This window comes from Capsicum annuum, chromosome 1, assembly GCF_002878395.1.
Source record: "Capsicum annuum cultivar UCD-10X-F1 chromosome 1, UCD10Xv1.1, whole genome shotgun sequence".
Classification (NCBI taxonomy): Eukaryota; Viridiplantae; Streptophyta; class Magnoliopsida; order Solanales; family Solanaceae; genus Capsicum; species Capsicum annuum.
In genome coordinates, this window is record NC_061111.1 from 170,929,603 (window position 1) to 170,951,331 (window position 21,729).

A 21,729-nucleotide genomic window follows, 5' to 3' on the forward strand; every position below is an offset into this window, starting at 1 on the left:
ATATACATATAGAGTATTATATAAAGTATATAATTCTATGATGATTTATATTTTCAACACCAATACATTGCCAAGCACATTTGAATTCATTGATTTTAAATTTTCTTAATTAGCATCAACATTCATCGAAATTCATATGAAAATTTAATAAGTTAAACAATAACAAAAAATTATATATCAAAAATTAATAATATTTAAAATTCACTTAAAAATATTATCGCTTTGAATTTGGGTAATGTTGTGCAATCAATTTTGAGCAGCTGCAACAAGTGTTTGAACATTTCATGATGGATGCAATTTTTATATTTATGATTAGAAATTTTAGTATTATCCATCTAATGCTAAATGAGTAAAATATTATGTAAGATACTAGGTAAAATTTATTGAGTAGTCATTATTTATATTTTTAATTTTTTTTGCTTATAATTTTCTTTTAGTTTTAAGTTTAAGTAGAACAACAATAACAAATGAAACATCTATACTTGATGATTAAGATTTAACACTTAATAAGTTAAATATTATGTATGATATTAAATTTATTCAATAATGTTATGAAACAAGAAAGAACAAGAAAGAACAAAAAGAAGAGTAGAGAGAATAGAGGGAGTGATTTTTATTTCTTCTCTACAGGGATGATTTACAATGAAGGAAACCCTTCTATTTATAGGGGGAATTTGCCCTTAGTTTCACACTAAAAGACAAATACATCAAATCCTGATAGACATTAAATAGATCTTGATAGACATTCACTATAATTGATATATATCATAACACTCTCCCTTGAATGTCTAACAATACGCATATAGGCTGCCTCATTAAAAACCTTACAAGGAAAATCCAGTGGGACAAAACCTCATAAGGAAAAAAGAGTACAACGCATATTAGCTCCCGCTAATAAGAACTTCCTTGAACCTTTGCATTCCGATCTTGTGCACCATCTTCTTGAAAGTTATAGTTGGAAGAGACTTGGTGAATAAGTTAGCCACATTGTCACTTGAATGAATCTGTTGTACATCAATATAACCATTCTTTTGGAGCTCATGTGTATAGAAGAGCTTTGGTGAAATGTGCTTCGTTCTATCTCCTTTTATGAATCCTCCTTTAAGTTGTGTTATGCATGCTGCATTATCTTCATATAAAATCGTGGGTACTTTGTCACATTTCATGCCATATTTTTATCTAATGAGATATATTATGGACCTCAACCACACACACTCTCGGGTTGCTTCATGAATAGTTATAATCTCAGCGTGATTCGATGAAGTGGCTATGATAGACTGCTTTGTTGATCTCCAAGATATGACAGTACCCCCACATATGAATCCATAGCCTGTTTGAGATCGAGCTTTATGTGGGTCGGATAAGTACCTAGCATCAGCATAACCAACAAGATCGAAACTGCAATCTTTAGAATGAAATAAGCCTATATCGGTAGTTCCCTTTAGATATCGTAATATGTGTTTGATGCTATTCCAATATATCCTAGTAGGAGAAGAACTATACCTTGCTAGTAAATTTATTGAAAAGGCAATATCAGGTTTGCAAGATACATTAGTGCACCAATCGCACTAAGATATGGTATTTCAGGACCAAGGAGTTTCACATTCTTTTCTTGAGGTTGGAATAGATCCTTATACACATCAAGTGATCGAACAACCATCGGAGTACTTAATGGATGTGCTCCATCCATATAGAATAGTTTCAACACCTTTTCTGTATAGCCAGATTGATGAACAAATATGCCGTTTGTCAAAGGCTCAATTTGTAAACCTAGGCATAACTTTGTCTTTTCGAGATCTTTCATCTCAAATTCTTTATTTAGGTAATCAATTGCCTTTTGAAGCTCTATTGTCATTCCAATAAGGCTTATGTCATCGACATAGACAATAAGTATAACAAACTCCGACGTTGTTTTCTTTAGAAAAACACATGGGCAAATTTCATCATTCGTATAATCTTCTTTAGATAATATTTACTAAGAAGGTTATACCACATACGTCCAGATTGCTTCAAATATACAATAATCTTTGCAATCTAATGGAATACATTTCTCGAGGCTTTGAACTATATGTTTTTGGTATTTTAAATCCTTCGAGAATTTTTATGTATATCTCATTATCAAGTGATCCACATAAAAAAGCTGTTAGCACATCCATCAAATGCATTTCAAGTCTCTCATGGACAGTGAAACTAATAAGATAATGCAATGTTATTGCGTCCATAACTGGTGAATATACCTTATCATAATTGACACCAGGCCGTTGTAAAAATCCTTGTGCAACAAGGCGTGCTTTATTCCTTTTTATTTTAATTTTCTCATTTCTTTTTCGCACAAAGACCCATTTATAGCTAACAGTCTTAACACCATTAGGTGTTTGAGTTATAGGTCTAAAAAATTCATATTTGGCAAGTGAATTCAATTTAGACTGAATTGCTTCTTGCCATTTTGGCCAGTTATTTCTTTGTCGACATTCTGTGATAGATCGAGGTTCAAGATCCTCACTGTTCTGCATGATTTTCATTGCAACATTATATGCAAAGACATAATCCACTACTATTTCAGATCGATTCAAATTAGTTTCAACATCACTTAAATTTATGGATAGTTCCTCATTTTCTTGAGTCTTAGGCTTATTGATTCCTTCAGGGATATCAGCATTGCCCAAGTCTTAAACTTTCATATATGGATTTTTCGTAGTGTCATCTTGACCATTTCTTTTTCTTTTATCTAGGATTTCGATCCTTAGAACCTAATGGTCTGCCACGCTTCAAGGGTGCTTTAGATTCATTAGCTATGACACTAGTGGATGGTCCTTTAGGGACATCAATTCGAATTGGGACATTCTCTGGAATATGTGATTTAGTGATTCTTTTTAAATCTGTAAATGCGTTCGGCATTTGATTTGCAATTCTCTGCAGATGAATAATACTTTGTACTTCTTGCTCATAAATAGAAGCACGTGGATCAAGATGAGATAGTGATGGGTTTTTCCACAAAATTTCTCTTTTGATATCACTAGCTTCTCCCCCTAATTTTGGGAAAAGTATCTCATCAAACCGATAATCTTCAAATCGAGCAGTGAACATATCTCCCATTAACGGTTCAAGATAGCGAATAATAGAGGGTGATTCAAACTTAACATAAATTCCTAACCTTCTTTGGGGGCCCATCTTGGTGCGGTTTGGTGGTGCTATAGGCACATATACATCGCACCCAAAAGTTCTCAAGTGAGATATATTAGGCTCTTGACCCAAAATCAATTGCAACGGAGAAAATTTATGATAATTTATCGGTCTAAGACAAACAAGTGTTACAGCATGCAAAATTGCATGACCCAAAGAAGAAGTGGGCAACTTAGTTTTCATCAGTAATGGTCTTGCTATCAACTGCAGACGTTTAATTAATGACTCAGCAAGGCCATTTTGAGTGTGAACATGGGGTACATGATGTTCCACTCTTATCCCAATCGATAAGCAATAATCATTGAATGCTTGGGATAAAAATTCTGCAGGATTATCAAGGCGAATAGACATAATTTGATTATCAGGAAATTGATCCCGTAATCATATTATTTGTGCCAAAAATTTTGCAAATGTCAATTTACGAGATGATAAAAGGCACACATGAGACCACCTAGAAAAAACATCTATTAGGACAATGAAGTATCTAAACGACCACTTAGTGGGTGAATTGGTCCACAAATGTCCCCATGTATGCGTTCCAAGAATGCGGGGGTCTCAATCCTAACTTTTGTTGGCGATGGTCTCACAATCAGCTTGCCTCGATAACAAGCATTACATGAAAATTCACTATTCGAAAGAACCTTCAAGTTCTTTAATGGATGCCCATTTGAATTTTTTATTATTCGTCTCATCATTATTGATCCTGGATGTCCCAGACAATCATGTCAAAGTACGAAAGTATTGGAATCAGTAAACTTCTGATTTACTATAGAATGTGCCTCAATTGCACAAATTTTTGTCCAATACAGGCCAGAAGATAAAGCAGGGAATTTTTCAACAACACATGCCTGCCCAGAGACATTCTTGGTGATACCAAGATATTCAAGATTCATCTCATCAAATGTCTTGATATGATAACCATTTTCACGGAATAATTTTATTCAAGTTTGTTAATTCGAGACTTGGGAGAGAACATAGCATTATTTATGATGAGTTTAGTTCTCTTGGGCAAGATTATAATGATTTTTTTGAAGCTTTCATTCAAATTAACACTACTAGAAATTGTAGTAACATTAATCTTACCCATGTTTAGATGAGAGAAATATTTCTCGTCTTTGAATATCGTATGTATAGTGCTAGAATCAATCAAATAAATATCTTCATAATTGGACAACTTACTTTAAAAATTATCCATATCTTAGGCTTAGCCTTCAAATTTGAGACAGTAGAGTCTCGTGCTGATAACGTGTTATAAAACAAGAAAGAACAAAAAATGGAGTAAAGAGAATAGAGAGAGTGATTTTTATTTCTTCTCTTGAGGGATGATTTACAATGAAGGAAGCCCTTCTATTTATAGGGGGAATTTGTCCCTAGTTTCACACTAAAAGACAAATACATCAAATCTTGATAGACATCAAATAGATCTTGATAGATCTTGATAGACATTCACTATAATTGATATATATCATAACAAATAACTATTATTCTTAATTAATATTTTTTCTTTCACAACATTCATATAATTTTTATTTAAATTAAATAGTATTTTTGGGCCTACGGACCGGCTCAACCTAGCCATAGTCAAGCCTCAAGGGCCTGCGAGCTGACTTGGGCTGAGCTTATAAGCCTCAATTTTAAATGGACTTAAAAATCATAATGCAATCCAACCCTAATAGCGAGTAGGGTTGGGCCGGCCTCAAGGGTCAAGCCCATTTTGACGGTATCTAATTGGGATGTACATGCTTGATGAATTTAAGTGATCCAATCAAATTAAACCAGTTAATGGGGTCGGATCGGATCAACCCGGAATCGGCCCATTACTTTTAATCGATTTGTGGGCCGGTCCAGTTTCGGGCACAACAGTAATTTTTAAGAAACAACCTGGGACCAGCTCAGTACACATAACCTGGTCCAACCCGGATAAACCCAATCAAAATCGGTCAAAACCTAAAAATAAAATTTAAAAGTTTTTTCTCCAATATACACTATATATACCCACCTATATACATTTTAAATACGTTAAAAAATATACACACAGTATATGTACACTATATATATAGTATATACTACATTAGAATTTAAAAAACATATACATATATACACAATTATACATGTAATCATGTATACGACTATACGTTAGTTAAATATATATACTACTTTGGACTTTAGAGTCTATAGGAAATATATACACATATATATATACCATTCAATAGATGTAACGCTTTAAATAAAACAGATACTACAAGATATATACTACAATATATATACTAATTTATAAAACATATACACATGTATATGTTAAATATATACTACTTTAGAGTCTATAGAAAATATATACACATATATACGTACCATTCAATATTTGTACTACTTAAAATAAAATATATACTACAATATATATACTAATTTATAAAACATATACACATGTATACGTAAAATATATACTACTTTAGAGTCTATAAAAAATATATACACATATATACGTACCATTCAATATATGTACTACTTTAAATAAAACATATACTACAAGATATATACTACAATATATATACTGATTTATAAAACATATACACATGTATACGTTAAATATATATTACTTTAGAGTCTATAGAAAATATATACACATATTACGTACTAGTCAATATTTGTACTATTTTAAATAAAACATATACTACAACATATATACTACAACATATATACTAATTTATAAAACATATACACATGTATACCTTAAATATATACTACTTTAGAATCTATAGAAAATATATACACACATATACGTACCATTCAATATTTGTACTACTTTAAATAAAACACATACTACAAGACATATACTACAATTTATATATTAATTTATAAAATATATATACGTGTATACGTTAAATATATACTACTTTAGAGTCTATAGAAAATACATATACATATATACGTACCATTCAATATTTGTACTACTTAAAATAAAATATATACTACAGGATATATACTACAATATATATACTAATTTATAAAACATATACACATGCATACGTTAAATATATACTACTTTAGAGTCTCTAGAAAATATATACACATATATACGTACCATTCAATATTCGTATTACTTTAAATAAAAGATATACTATAAGATATATACTACAATATATATACTAATTTATAAAACATATAGACATGTATACGTTAAATATATACTATTTTAGAGTCTATAGAAAATATATACACATATATACGTACCATTCAATATATGTACTACTTTAAATAAAACATATACTACAAGATATATACTACAATATATATACTAATTTATAAAATATATACACATGTATACCTTAGATATATACTACTTTAGAATCTATAGAAAAAATATACACATATATACGTACAATTCAATATATGTATTACTTTAAATAAACATATACTACAATGTATATATTAATTTATAAAACATATACACATGTATACCTTAAATATATACTACTTTAGAGTCTATAAAAAATATATACACATATATATATACCATTCAATATCTGTAATACTTTAAAAATTATGCTACTTAATATAATAAATTAATAACACTTGAGGTTTTGAATTGAGAAAATACATCAAATAACCGCTGAACTTGTGGCCAAAACTTACTTTAGACCCTAAACTAATCGGGAAATTATATACCCCCCTTAATAACTTTAAAGTGAATTTTTTACCCCCTAAAGAAATTATACCACTCCCATTGTGGAGAGTGAAGTACACTCGCGCCATGTCATTGCCAAATCAGTGTCATGTCATTTTCACGTAAGAATTATAATTTTTTTTTTAAATCCCACACATATTATTTATTTTTATATATTTTTTTTCAAAAAAATAAAAAATATATATGTACTATTTTTATATATATATATATATATATATATATATATATATATATATGTATGTATATATATATATATATATAAAAGACCCCCCTTCCTCATTCTTGTTCAACAGCCCCCACCCCTTCCTCTTTCTTCTTCAACAGCCCCCGCCTCCCGTTCCTCCTTTTCCTTCTTCTTCAACGGCCCCCTACCTCCACCCCTCATTCCTCCTTCTCCTTTAACTCCATTATTTCATCATTGACACCATTATTTCACCATTAACACCAATAACTTGATTCAAATTTAACAAAAATTGATAAATAACTTGATCATGAGTGGTAGATCGTGAATAATAAATTAGAGAAGACAAAATTTCAAACAAAGCCATTCTCAATACAAAAAAATCATGAGTTGATCACAAAAATACACCAATACACAAAATACACCGTACTCATAATTCAAAGGCTGCCTCAATAAGATTACTCATAGATGAGATATACAATCTTATAATAGAAAGAAAAGTCACTGGAATTTATTTTTTTCGATGAGAGTGGAATGGTTTTAATCATAAGTTTTTTCAATGAGAGTGAGACACCCACACTTGCTCCTGAAAAATGGGTATAGATTGATATTCTTAATGATCCCTCATTTTATACATCTAATGAATTTGTTAATGATGAATTTTGAAAAAAAAAATGAATTTGGTCGTTGAGGCAGTGAGGGGAGGAGCTACCATGGCTGGGAAATTTGATAAAGATATGGTGTTGGGGAATGGAGATGGGGTGGGGGAACGGAGGGGGTGGGGGGTTACGAAGAAGATGATAATGAGGGGAGGGGTTATGGCTGGGAAAGAAGGAAAGGGTGGGGTTTGTTATTTTTTAAATTTCCTTTATATATATATATATAAAGTGGGCCCTTTTAAAAAAAAAAATCACACATTTTTTTTTTTTCTTTGTGAGTTTAAGGGGGGAATTTAATTTACTTGGAAGGTGGTGGGGGGGGGGGGAGTATATAATTGTCCTATTAGTTTAGGGTCTAAAGTAAGTTTTGACTACAAGTTGAGGGGAGAAATGATGACTTTTCTCTTTAAACTTAAAAGAAATTTATTTTTTCATTATGTGTATATATGATTATATGTTTGTTATGTTTAATTGTCTATTACTTAGTGTAAAGCTTGATAGTAAATTAGTAATATATTAAAACTAAGTATTTAATTTAAACTAGAAATTCAATTTAAATCATTAAATGGAAAAAATTACAAAGTAAGGAGTGAATGAATGTTATATTTTATAGATTGTAAAATGATTCAAAATTTATAATGTACATGAATGAAAAATTTACAAAGTTTTCATCATTTTTTACAACTCATCCATGTTAACATTAACAGGAACTGGCATAGGATAGTCAAAATCAATGGGGGTAAAACCATGCATTGGACTTGATTGTGCTGAGTTCTCCCTTGAAGTCATAATTTCTTCAAGATTCTATTCGTCTTTCGGCTCCACCTCCATTCCTTAATTTCTTCGTTTCGCTCTAATTCAATCTCTAAGGCAAACTAAAACATTCATAGCATTGTTTCCCAATGAGTGTCGGTTGTCTCCAATCTGTTGTCGTCCCTGACTAAAAGCGCTCTCCGATGCAACGGTTGACATTGGAACATTCAATATATCTCTAGCTAATCTTGAGCATAGGATATTGTGTTTCATTATTCTTCCACCAATCCAATGCGTTGATTCGTCGTCTACGATCCTTTAGCGGCGTTCGAAGATAATACTTAAGCTCTTCCCGAGAAGCTGTTGTGTAAGTTTCCGCCTCAAAACTGTTCCAAACATTTAAATCATAAAAGTGATCAGTAAAACCACTATGTGCCGGCCTTTTAGAAGATGATGACTCCTCGGGAGGATGAGGAGCGACAGTTGGAGTGATATTTTTCGGTACAGCTAAATCAAGTAAATCAACATCATGTTATATAATTTATCTATGTAAATGTTCGCATTACTCATAGCCGTATACAAATCTGGTTGTTCTTGTTCTTCATGATCAAAGTAAATGTTAGTATTTATCTCTAAGTTAGAATAAATAAGAGTACTAAAGTGACACATAGTAGTATATTTCATACATGGATTTAATATAGCACCAACCAAGAAAATAGGGAGAATCGAAAAAATATATTTTTTAAATTTAGCAAACATAGCACCAACAGTTTCTTTGTAACCTTTTTTATTCTTATATTCTTTGAGCAAAGCAAAAATATCGGTTATATATGCTAAAATATTACAAGCATTAGGATAATAAGCACCGAAAAATTCAACCATAGCTATATAATTTTTTTTTAAAAACTTAACAAGATCATCAATTACAGCCCAATTAGAATCATGTAGCATACATTCAGCCTAATCAGCAAATGAACCGCAATATTGGTTAAAAGTTTATGTAATAGAAACTCTATAAGCATGACAAGTTTTTAAATAATCATACGTAGCATTCCATCTAATATCACATTCTTCAGTTATCAATATTAGTTTAAATTCATTTTGTTCACATTTAACTTTAAATTTTCTAATTCTTTTTTTACGATTATTTCCTTGAATAAAGCCAACAGCAAGCCGGATTTTTTCAATATAAAGGTCAAAATATTCAAGACCATCTCTTACAATTAAATTATATATATGACAAACACATTTAACATGAAATATTTCAGGTAACGACGGAGAGAGACTAGCTTTTAACTTTGTAATAGCAGTCTTGTTGTTAGAAGCATTATCAAAAGCAATACATAAGACTTTTTTTTCAATATCATAAAATTTTGTAACTTTACTAATCGAATTAGCAATAAATTCTCCAGTATGTCTACGTTCTTCATCATACAAAAAAGCTAGAAGAAGTTTTTATATAACAAAATTACTATATATCTAGTGACAAGTAATGGTTAAATAATTATTTTTATTAACAACACAACCAAGATCAGAAGTTAGAGTCATTCTACATTGAATATTTTTTTTAACAATTTAGATAAATAAAAAAAATATTGTGAATGAAGTCTAAAAATATCGGTCCGACAAGTATTTTTAGGAATACCATTAAACATAAGATTATAAATTTCTTGAATATAATGAATAAAAGCATCTGAAGAAGGAAAACTGAAAGGCAAACAACCCACAACTATCATTTTTGCTATTTCTTTCCGGTCCCTCAATTTATTATAAGTCTTAATTATCTGACCGGTTACTAGGTTCATTCTAGTTTGTGTTGGCCCACCAACAGCCTCACCACCTTTTGCAATAAATAACTCTCTTTGGTGATTCTCTCTTCTATGTCTCATTAACGTACCCGTACCCCCTTGATTGCCTCCTCTTTTATGCTCATATACTTGATGACAAATATTGCATTGTATCTTAGTTTCTTCTTCTATACATGTAAAAAATTCCCATGCAATACTAGCTGGTCTATGAGCTCTTGGGGCACGGGGAGGGCGATTAATCGATTCAGATCTAACATTAGTATTTTCTACTATGGGTGTCTCACCAATATTTTCATCATCTTCATCTAAATTAACTGCATCTACTTCATTTTGTTCTTCTATACCGTAATTTTCCTGAGCTTCTGCATAATCCATATCGTGAGCACATATACCTACTTCTTCCTCAAAAGTTTAACTAAGCGGTACCGGAGGCACATGGTATATTTACGACTTGAACTACCTCTACCGTCAGTAATTCACTTTTTACTACCACTACCACTTCCGGGATAATTTTTTTTGACATTTTTACCAAAGTTTCTTAATTTATCCATAGTAAAAATCAAACTAAAAGAAATTCAAAACACACAAAAATAATAAAATTAAATATTCAACAATTAATACACTAATTAAAAATTAAAAGTATGAGATGAAATGACAATATCAAATTTTGAAAGTATCCGAAAGTTTTGACTTTAGAAAACTTCCACTCCTATTTGTAATTGCAAAATTAAAAAATAAAACTGAGCACTTTAGGAGATATGTAGAATATTTGAGAATTGAGAGAGAATGAGATTTGAGAAAATGAAAATTGTATGGAAAATGATTTGAAAGTGTAAGGTATTTATAGAATTTTTTTTGGGTTTTAAAAAATATTTTAAATTAAAAAAAAATTAATAAAAAGGGCCAAGTAGCCATTTTTGGCTCCAAACGACCCAACGGCTAATTTGGCCCAAATGGTCAAAATCTAAATTTTTTTTTCTGGACTGAGTTGGGTGTGGGCCGGGTTACCCGGGTCCAAAAAAAATTGACCCAACCCGAGACCAACAGCCCTACCGTCTGGAGCTAATTGGGCCGGGCTATAAAATGGGCCGGGTCAAATCGGCCCGTTTGATAAGTTTATATCAAATCAAAGCAATTGAATTTGTTCTGATTACAACTTCTCTCCTTTTTAATCAATTATTAGTTCGTCACACGTCAAAAGACATTGATCACAAGAAGTATATATAACAAGAACGCTCAAAAAGTTATAGAAATCTCTTAATACATTGTTCGACATTTCAGGTATATTATAACTTTCTAGATTTTACTGAGGGATATCTTTCTAATTAAAAATTAAAATAATAAGAAAGGGTAAAAGATGGGGGGCAAATTAAGAAGAAGGAAATAAATTAAAATGAAAAAAGAATAAAAATCTAATCTTCGGGTGACATGCCACATGATATATACATCACTCAAATGGTTGGCTTTGTGAGCTCTCACACTGTGATGATGAAAAAGTGTTAAAAAGGGTAAATTTAATTCTACAATACAATTAAAGACAAATTTAACTACATCAAAGTAGAGAGGAATGTTTTAAAGCTTTCTTCCAATAAAAATATATTTATTCAAATTATATTTTAATAAAATTATCATTTTATTATTTATTGTTTTTTAGAAGTTATGCTATCAATATTAAATATATACAAGGAGTTATTTTTACTTGTTCATATTAATAAAAATAACTATTCAATAACATTTATCTAATTTAAATATTAATTTATTTATTTATTTGTGTTTATTGTATTTTTAGTTATTAATATAATTATTATTTAATATATATTTTAAAATATTGAATTTATTATATATAAAATTATTTTTATTAATTTTTAAGAAAATATAAAATTAATAATGAGCAAATAAAAATAAACCGAATATAAAATACTCCCTCCGTTTCAGAATAAGTGAATTGTTGGGGTATTTATTGGTATTTCAAAATAAGTGAATCATTGAATTTTTTTTTAAATTTACTCTTATAATTTGACAATCAATTAACTTTTGAAAAAGCATTATAATGTTAGCTTTTTCTCTTTTTAAATATTTTTTTCTTGATTTGTATGTCAAAATTTAATAATTTATTTATTATGAAACGAAGAAAATAATAGAGAGAGAGAGCGGGCGCAAAGCAGGAATAATGGGTACGAGTTGATCGGGGTTGGGGACTTGTGGGTTGCAGACGCAGCGGGCAGCAAACATAGCCAAATCACATCATGTGATCATTCTGCACAAATAATATTCCTCGATTATTTTGCTTTGAACTTGCTAGAAATTTCCTTAAATTTCAACGTGAGTAATCTTCTTCGTTCATTTTTATTTACTAGTTTAATCTCACGTACCTTATATATGTAACTTTTAATTATTTAAAATTAAATAATTTATCTATTGTGAAATTTTTAGTAAAGCGTAAAATAAAGCAAGTTGAAATAGGTATATAGTATTGTAAATGCAGATAACTTATTATATTAAAATACAAACATGTTAGTGAAATACAGCATTTTCATAAACTTGCAAGAAAAATTCATCTAGGCACTTAAATTATAATATATTTTAGTTGAACACATGACCACGTAATAAAGTATTCATATCAAACACTTATAATTTAATTTCTTTATTTGTGTGTACCCACTCATCTATTACACAATTAAGTTAATCACATGATAGCTATAATGTCAATTAAGTTTTTCACTATTTAAATGTAGTTTATTACAGATAATTTAAACACCAATAAATTATTTACATTTTTATCAAATAAAGATTTAGTCCAAAAATAAAAATTGAATAAGTGAATTCAGCTCTCAAACATAAGATATCAAGCTAACACTAAGAGCAAATTTGTAGCTTGTTCCACATCTAAAATAAGTGATTGCATAACTCAATAACATCTTACATGCAAAATTTAATACATACCTTCTAAAAAAAATTCAATATTGCATGCAAATTTCGACCATGAGTGTATGTAATTATGAGCAGTTGCAGCAAGACGTCTCACTTGCTCTAGAATACATGTTCCAACAAGCTTTTATTCAGAGTTTTGTCTACCCAGCATAGTTCATAATCACCTTTGTATATGAAATGTCAAGAACAAATAAGAGAATTTAAAATTAATTTTGCCCATTATAGAGTCTTCTATTTAAGGACTATTATTCATGCTTTATTAATAATATAGATAGATGGATAGATTACACTTTATTTACAATAAATATTGTACTTGATCCAATTTCAAACGTAACTAGTAAACCCAAAATTGAAAAAGTGGATTATAATCCTAAATTTATAGGTTCATTTTCAAAATAAAATTCTTCATATCCAGATTCAACACTTAACTCAATCTTATATTTGAATTAAACAAATAAGTTTAACAAAAGACCCAACTACAACATTAAGATATTTCAAAATATAATTAAATAACATAATCAAAATCAACTCACAATTACACAAAAAGGGAAAAGAAAAAAAAGAGATGAACCTTATATTTTTTGGGTTGTTTTCATTGAACGATAATATGTTTTCGTCCAATTTTTCCAACAAAATTTTCAATTGAAAGAGAAACATTAGATATTATTAAGACGGGAGAATTTATTGAGATCAATTATTAATTACCTATAATTCATAACAATTTTTAAAGCTATTCATAAAAAGAAATAAAGAGAAAACAAAGGATGATAATAACGAAGGAAAGAAGAACATTTGAATCAAAATCAAAATATAACAAGAAAAACAAAAGTACATGAAAACGTTTTGTTTTTGTTAATTTTGATTTAAAATATTACCTAAATAGAATTAAAAAAATTATTTTTAAATAAGCTAAATTTTAAATTAATTTAGTAATATTAAATATCACGATTTAGATCAATTACATTTAAAAGTACTAAATATTAGGAATTAATGTTAGTTCAAATAGGGAAGGATTCAATAATTAAAATCTTTTTGGTAAAACTATTAAACATATTTATTTTGTCAATAAAAACGGAAAATACATACGCGAGGTCCTATGTTTGGTATTGGAAAAACTAATAATTATTAATTAAAAATTTCTAAAATAAATGGTTCATTAAGATTCTTATATAGAAATATTTTTAATTTTAGGAAAACTTGAACTCAATAATGGGTAAGAAGGAAAACGTAACTGTTTTTTCCTTAACAAAAAATATTGATGACTTCAATTGACTAATAATTAAATTATTAATAAGATTTTGATGTAAGAGCCCTTCTCTTTTTGTCCTTTTATGTCAAGTTTGCCTAGTTGTCTATCATAATTTAGAATGAATTTTCTCGATGAAAAATATTTTATTATTAAAAATAATTACTATAAATTTAGGAATTTAATTAAATTAATGAAAAAAATATTAGTTGTCATTAATTATGATGACTTCTAATAAGGAATGTTTTATTATAAATATATTTAATTAATTTTCAACTCTAAAATATTAGGAGAAAATAGTGAAAAAACGATTTTGTCTAAAGAAAAGATTTTTAATGAAGGGTAAAAAGTTCAAACAATATTTTTAAGGCTCTTCACACTTTTAATATATTATAAATTATAGATATAGATTATAGACTGATATTTATTATTGACTTAGTATATATATTTCAAAAAATAATAAATAATAAAAATAATTTTATAATATTATTATTTAAATATAATAAATTTAATATATTAAAAATTAAAATAGTTAATAAATATATTTAATAAATAGTATTTAATAAATAGTATTTAATAATAATAATAATAAAAATATATATAAAATAATAAATTATTCATTAATTTTTTAAATTGGTCAAATATTATTGGATATTTATATTAATATAGTAAACAAGTAAAAATATATAGAGTGAGTACTTACTTTAAATGGGAGACTCAATGCAACGTAAAGTTGTTGTCATATGACTAGAAAATCATGAGTTCAGATTGTGAAAATATCATTAGGTAGAAATACAAGGTAAAATTGCGTATAATAAATTTTTATGATCTAATTTTTTTAAAAAAAATTCTATGCATAATGGTAGCTTTGTGTGCTGGGATGTATACATTAATAACTCTAACATATATCTCACTTCCGTATTTTTTGTATTACTGGGCTTTGATACCAATTGTAGGGGGGTGCGGATATCTAATGTATGAAATAGATTTATTAGGTATCTAGTGAATCTATTTTTCTTTGTGCGTGGATATTCTTTTAATGATTTACTTTTTGCGTAAGATATATTCATTAATTTGTTTGGTTTATTATTTTATCCTGTAGTAATTGCAGAGTTACAAATTTCTGTATAATAATTCATCCTAACTGTACTGTAATGTATATCTAATTCTAGATTTTCAATGTTATTTATTATCTTGTGTTGTTCTTCTCGTAGTGAGTTTTTTAAATTATATAAACTATCACATGTACTTTTATCTAAATTTTTTTAGGTTTTTTCTATCCATATTAATTTTTCTTTTAGATTTTCCATTATTTTTCTAATTTGGTTTCTATAATTTATTTCATTATTTAGATTATCTTGATTTTCTCTAGTTTTTCTAATATATTCTAACATCTCTTAATCTGTATAATATCCTTCTGGGTAAATTTCTTCGTATAACTGTTCTAGCCAATTTATGGTTTCAATTTCATAGTCTATTACTTTTTCTAATATTATTTTCTTAATGTCTATTATTTCTATATCTTTAAGTATATGTAAGATTAAAACTTTAAGATAATCTAGATAATCTATCTTTTAAAATTGGTTTTATTATAATATTTTGTAGTTGTTTGTTTTAGCCTTAGTAGTTCTTGCATATTTTTATTAAGAAATTCTATGTATTTTATATCTTTATTTTCCATGTATTTGTCTATATTTCCAATTACTAGAAAAACAGATAAAAATATATATATATATATATATATATATATATATATATATATATATAATATTAAAAGTGTGAAGTTCCTTAGAAAAATGATTTGAACTTTTTGCCCTTCATTAAAAGTTTGTGCAATAGACAAAATTGTCTTTTTACTTATTTCCTGCAATTATTATATCATTATATGTATAATATTTAAAATAAAAAAATCCTAAATCTAATAAAAGGAAACCTCAAATTGGCAAAAAATTTCCGTGAGTTTTTGTTGGAAAACTCCTAATATTTAGGATATTTTAGTGTGGGTTTTATTTTTGTCCAACTTGACAAAATCTACCTTATTTTAATTAGCTAAAAGGTCTAATTTTTGGGGTAACTTGATTTAGGTAAGAAGTTATAATATTTAATATTTTCAAATTAATTAAATTTTACCTTAAGCAAAGAAGAATTTTTGTAATTCTATTTAAGTAGCATCCGTTATTTCTATATTTTTAAATATTTAAGAATAGTAATTTAATCATTTCTCAATATTTATGGCTTTAAAATCAACTAAATATCTTAATTTTTCTTATTTGAGTTATGTAATATGATGTAATTATAGAAAATAATAATAAATAACAAATTAATTGTTTCTAATTATTTTAGGTAAATTTTTTATGGCTTTTGATTTCTTATATGTTTTAGACTCTTTATTTATATATAGAGAATAAAATTATTCCCAATGTGTTTTGTCCATAGCGGCAATTTTGTTTACTTCAAGGTCTACTAGCACCCATTGATTAGCAACAACAAGGTTCCACAGTTGGTTTTCGTGATTTAACACGTGTTTTTACTCACAATTTTATCTTTCTTTATTTTAAATCACGAATAATTTGATATTTTGTTATGATTATTGAAGTCTTAATTTTTAGTTTTGTTTCAATTTTTCCTTCATTATTGCGTTATGGTGCAGTGGTTATGAACACGTAGATGATGGACGACACTATAATTTATAAAGATATGAATGCCCAAATAGTGGGTGAATTTCTCCAAAGGACATTAATTATTAAAACGTTAGTCAGAAAAATCTTTGTATATAAGTTAGTTTTCTTGATTCGTAGTTGTCTTATTATGGTGTTTATGAGACTACTAACAATGGTCATCTATAATGTGGTTTGTTACTTATAGTATGTATAGCTCTCTGGATAGCCATATTTATGGAAGCATCAAATTTAGTATACTATATTTGTATTCACTCCTTTTTAGTTGTCCCAGAGGATTAAAAAAAAAAATCTCTTTGTCACAATTTATTTATCTTATATTCTCTTTTAGGGTGCATTTATAAGACGTCTGAATCTGAATGAATATCTGAATGATTCTTTTTTTTGGTGAAAGATATCTGAGTGATTAAGATGTTTTCAACTTAACTTTGCTTTGTATTAAGACTCCCTCCTAAATAAAGCAAGATGAAAATAAAAGAATTTTAGAATATTTTCTTTCCAAAATTATTTCATGATATAAAAAGGGCAAAAAGACGCTTGAATTAATAATTTTTGAGAGTTTGTATAATTCAGTCGGTATATATATAATCTATGCTGCAATTTTGAGCTCTAACTACAACTATGGATTTAATTATTTTTGCGAATAAACTTAACATGTTTAATTTTATTGTTTTGATTTTCTTAATTTGGAGCTTTTGTTATTAAGAAATTGATCTTGGATCAACTTATAGTAAACAACTTTGGATGAGAATTCCGACAGTGTCATCAGCTCCAAAATGTTGATTTTCGGCTAAGTGGACCTTTGGATCGGATTTCAAGACTTCTAGACTTAGTTTGGGCTATTGAGTAGAATTTGATTAAAACAGAACTACCGGTGTGGGGACCACATTTAATTGAAAGGAAATTATATTGAAATTTAGATAGCTCAGTTGTATTCAGAATATTGAATTTGGTATGGTAGAATAGTTCGTTTGCACGCACGGGCTCCAAACGAATTTCGAACACCCGATTGGAGTTCATTTGGACTTAGCAAAAATCTGATACCACAAATCTGACGTGACCACTAAAGCGGTCGCGGAGCCTCTTTCACGGCCTTGGCAGTATAATTGAGGGTTGCTTTAGCGATCTCTGTCCGCTTTAGCGGATATCGCTTTAGCGACCAGGGTGTTGTTTTAGTAGCTCACCTTTTTGCTCCAGCCTCTTCAGCGTTCATTTCTGCTTTAGTATTGGCTATTTTAGCATTCACTGCTAGCGTAATATTTTCTTTTTCACCAAATTTTTCTTCATTTTCTAGGACATATTTCCTCAGTTTTTGAGAGCTTGGGATGAGGAAAAGTGTGGGAAATCACCCGTTGAAGTTAAGGTACGCTAGTTCAACACTCCTTGGTCATTTTTCATTATTTTCCCCATCAAATTCTATCCTTTTTCATAGTAAATTCCTAGAATTTAGGTCTTAAATTTCTAAACTTTAGAGACTGATTTGGGCTTCGATTTATGCTCTGGTTGTGCTTAACTATTGAGCACAGATTTCTTGTCTTTTGATAACACTCGACTTACACGTCAATTTAAGTGAAAGGCGGTCGTTATCAATATAATTACCCAACTTTTAGTCGGGATCAAATCCACGAGAAATAATGTGAGTGGTGATTAAATAAGTTTGAGATTAAAGTTACTTGCTAAATTCAAATATATTATACAAATATTTTGAGGGATTTTGAATGTTTTTATAAGTGTAAGGAAATTCTTGGACTTCTAAAGGACTAATTCGAGACTAAGAATAATTAGACCATAATCAATTATGAACGGATATTGGGGCTATGCTTTACTAGAGGCAACAAGCGTGAGGGCACACGAAAATCAACTTTAAATCTTAGCTAAGGCATGCTTGGGTAGGCTCAATTAGGGATTTCGCTACTAGTCTTTCAACAAAGTATCAAGCTATCATCCATGGATTCTTTTGAATATCTCGTGGGTGTGGTCAATTAATCATCACAAGGCCTCAATTTAGCATCCCTATTTCTAGGATGATGCCCAAGATATAGCAATTCCACAATTTGTCCTTATTTCTAAGACAACAAAAAGGGAATAACTATTATCTATCTTATTATTCACTAATGTTCATGTCACCTATATTCCTCTTTCAAGGATAATGTAGGATCCAGACTACCCACATCCCTCTTTCAAGGATGATGTGGAGTTTAGGAAAATTGAGGCTTTCACCAACAAATTCTATTTTATAATCAAATATTTGTGAAACCCAATAATATTAACTAAGAATTAAAGCTAATAATCACAACCCACACACACTTGCAACCTATTCAAACATAACCCCAAGAGGAAAGACTAGCAACTCATAAATCTAATTAAAATCTCCATTAATTTGATTCATGAAAAATAAAGAGAATGCAAACCACACTTTAAATTCCAATGAATCTTCAATGGAAATTTGCTAATTCTTCACTTAGGAGTTACTCTAATGTAATCTTAGCTCAAGGTTAGTACAAATTTTGCTCCAAGCTCCAAGTGATAAAAACTACTAAACTAAGATAAAAATGGAGATAGATGATTCTCAATAAGAGTTTTGAGACCTTCTTAATAATGGGGGTCGCTGTGTGCATTTACGTTTTTCCCCTGTCCTGTATTCCTGCTAGGCCGCGATCGCTGGAGCTTGTCCACGGTCGCAGCTACCGCGACTGTGGTAAGAATACCAAGGTCACGACCCTTTGACCTGGCTTTACTTTCCGCGATCGTGGCCCTCAGACCGCAATCTCGATAACTGAGGCTGATTTTTTGCTTCAGGCCTTCCAGTTGCACTTCTCTTCTCCTTTTTAATCCTTTTTAGATTAAATCCATATATTTCCTTCTCAACACATGTATGCCTGCAATATATGAAAATTAGTGCACTAAACCACAAATTTGTCTCATTCATACGTTTAAATCATAGTAGTGTGCACGAACGTTGAGTGCTAATTAGTGGTAAATTCACCACTCATCATCCTTCGATGGACCTTGTGATGAATTAAATTTTGAGATTTCATGATTGAGCCCCACGGGCCCAGTTTGACACAATTTTGGGCTGAGATTTTTATATTATTGTGTGGATATTATTTTACTCGTATCGATATGTAAATTATTATTAGAGTGATGATATGTTAGTATCGTGGATCAAAGATGAGTAATTTATAGACGATTCAAAATTTGCAATTCGGTATCAAGGTAGGCTTGGTCTACTTTTCTCAATGAGAATGAGTTATGTATAGATTACATCTTAGGTAGGGATTTTAGGATGGGATTATGACTAGTATATCACGACTTAAACTATTTAGGAAATTTGTGATAGAAATGTGACCTGAACTTTAGCCTAGAATACTTGATATGGCTTTAGAAACTTATTATCCTTATTTATGGACTTGTTTAGGCATATATTGATATTACTGATACATAATATAAGACTTACCATTTTACATAGTTAATTACATAGTACTTCTCTGATTAGATTCTTTTAACAACTTTATTCCCTTAATTACCATAGTTTCTGAGTTTTGAGGCTTTATGTTATTAATTATGTATCGTTGTAACTGATGTCATGTACCCATTGGACTCCATGTGAGTTTTTTATTCTTAAAATGGGCATGATGACAATTTATGGACATTTAGGCACTTATGATTGTATTGTTTGGATACACGTGTGTCATGACCCGGGTCTACCCCCTAGTCGCGACAACGGTGCTTACGGCTACAAGTGGCCGTAAGCTAACCCATGAGCTGGTACCTGTTGTGAGCACTTAATAAAATAGTAATACATTATGTGTACGAAAGGTAAAATGATAAGATACTATAAAACTGGATACTGAAATACGAATCAAAACATATATGAAATATCTGATAAAAACTGATTACATTGAAATAACTGACTGACTATCTAACTGATTGTTTGAAAGCCTTTAAACATCATGAGGAGTTGATGGGACAACCCCTAACTAACTCCAATCATCTGAACATAAGAAAACACTGAAGTAACTGAAACAAACAAATTATGTCCTCGATGGATGAGGATACACCACTACTGCTGCTGAGTAATATTGAGCTGTCTAAGAGTGGTAGAGAAACTATGCGTCTGAACCTATGTTATAAGACAACATAAAGCAAAAAAAAGTATGCGGTCAGTACTTTGAATGTATTGGTATATGAGATGAGGACTAGCTGAAATGCATGAGGTAACTGAGCTTAAATGCATGAACATGTAATAATTGAGAATGCAAGACCAAGCATAAATATGTTTCTGAGATAGTCTGTAATCTGAAAGACTAAAAGCTTTATAACTGAATAACTGTGAATCTGTACGCTTGGTCAAGCAAACCTAAACTAAAATACACTGATTACTGTACTGAAACTGTGGGAGGTATCATATAACCGACATGCCCCAATATGAGCTAATCGGGGTCCAACCCGTAATCCCAGTTGGAAGGGTGTCAGTACCATACCACGAGTACTAACACTGGCCATGTGGATCTACTAAACTAGCACCCTGAAGGACTAAAGAGTCACCCTCTATTGGTAAGTGCTCTTATGAGAGATGTGTCAACCGTCAACTGATAGAAAATA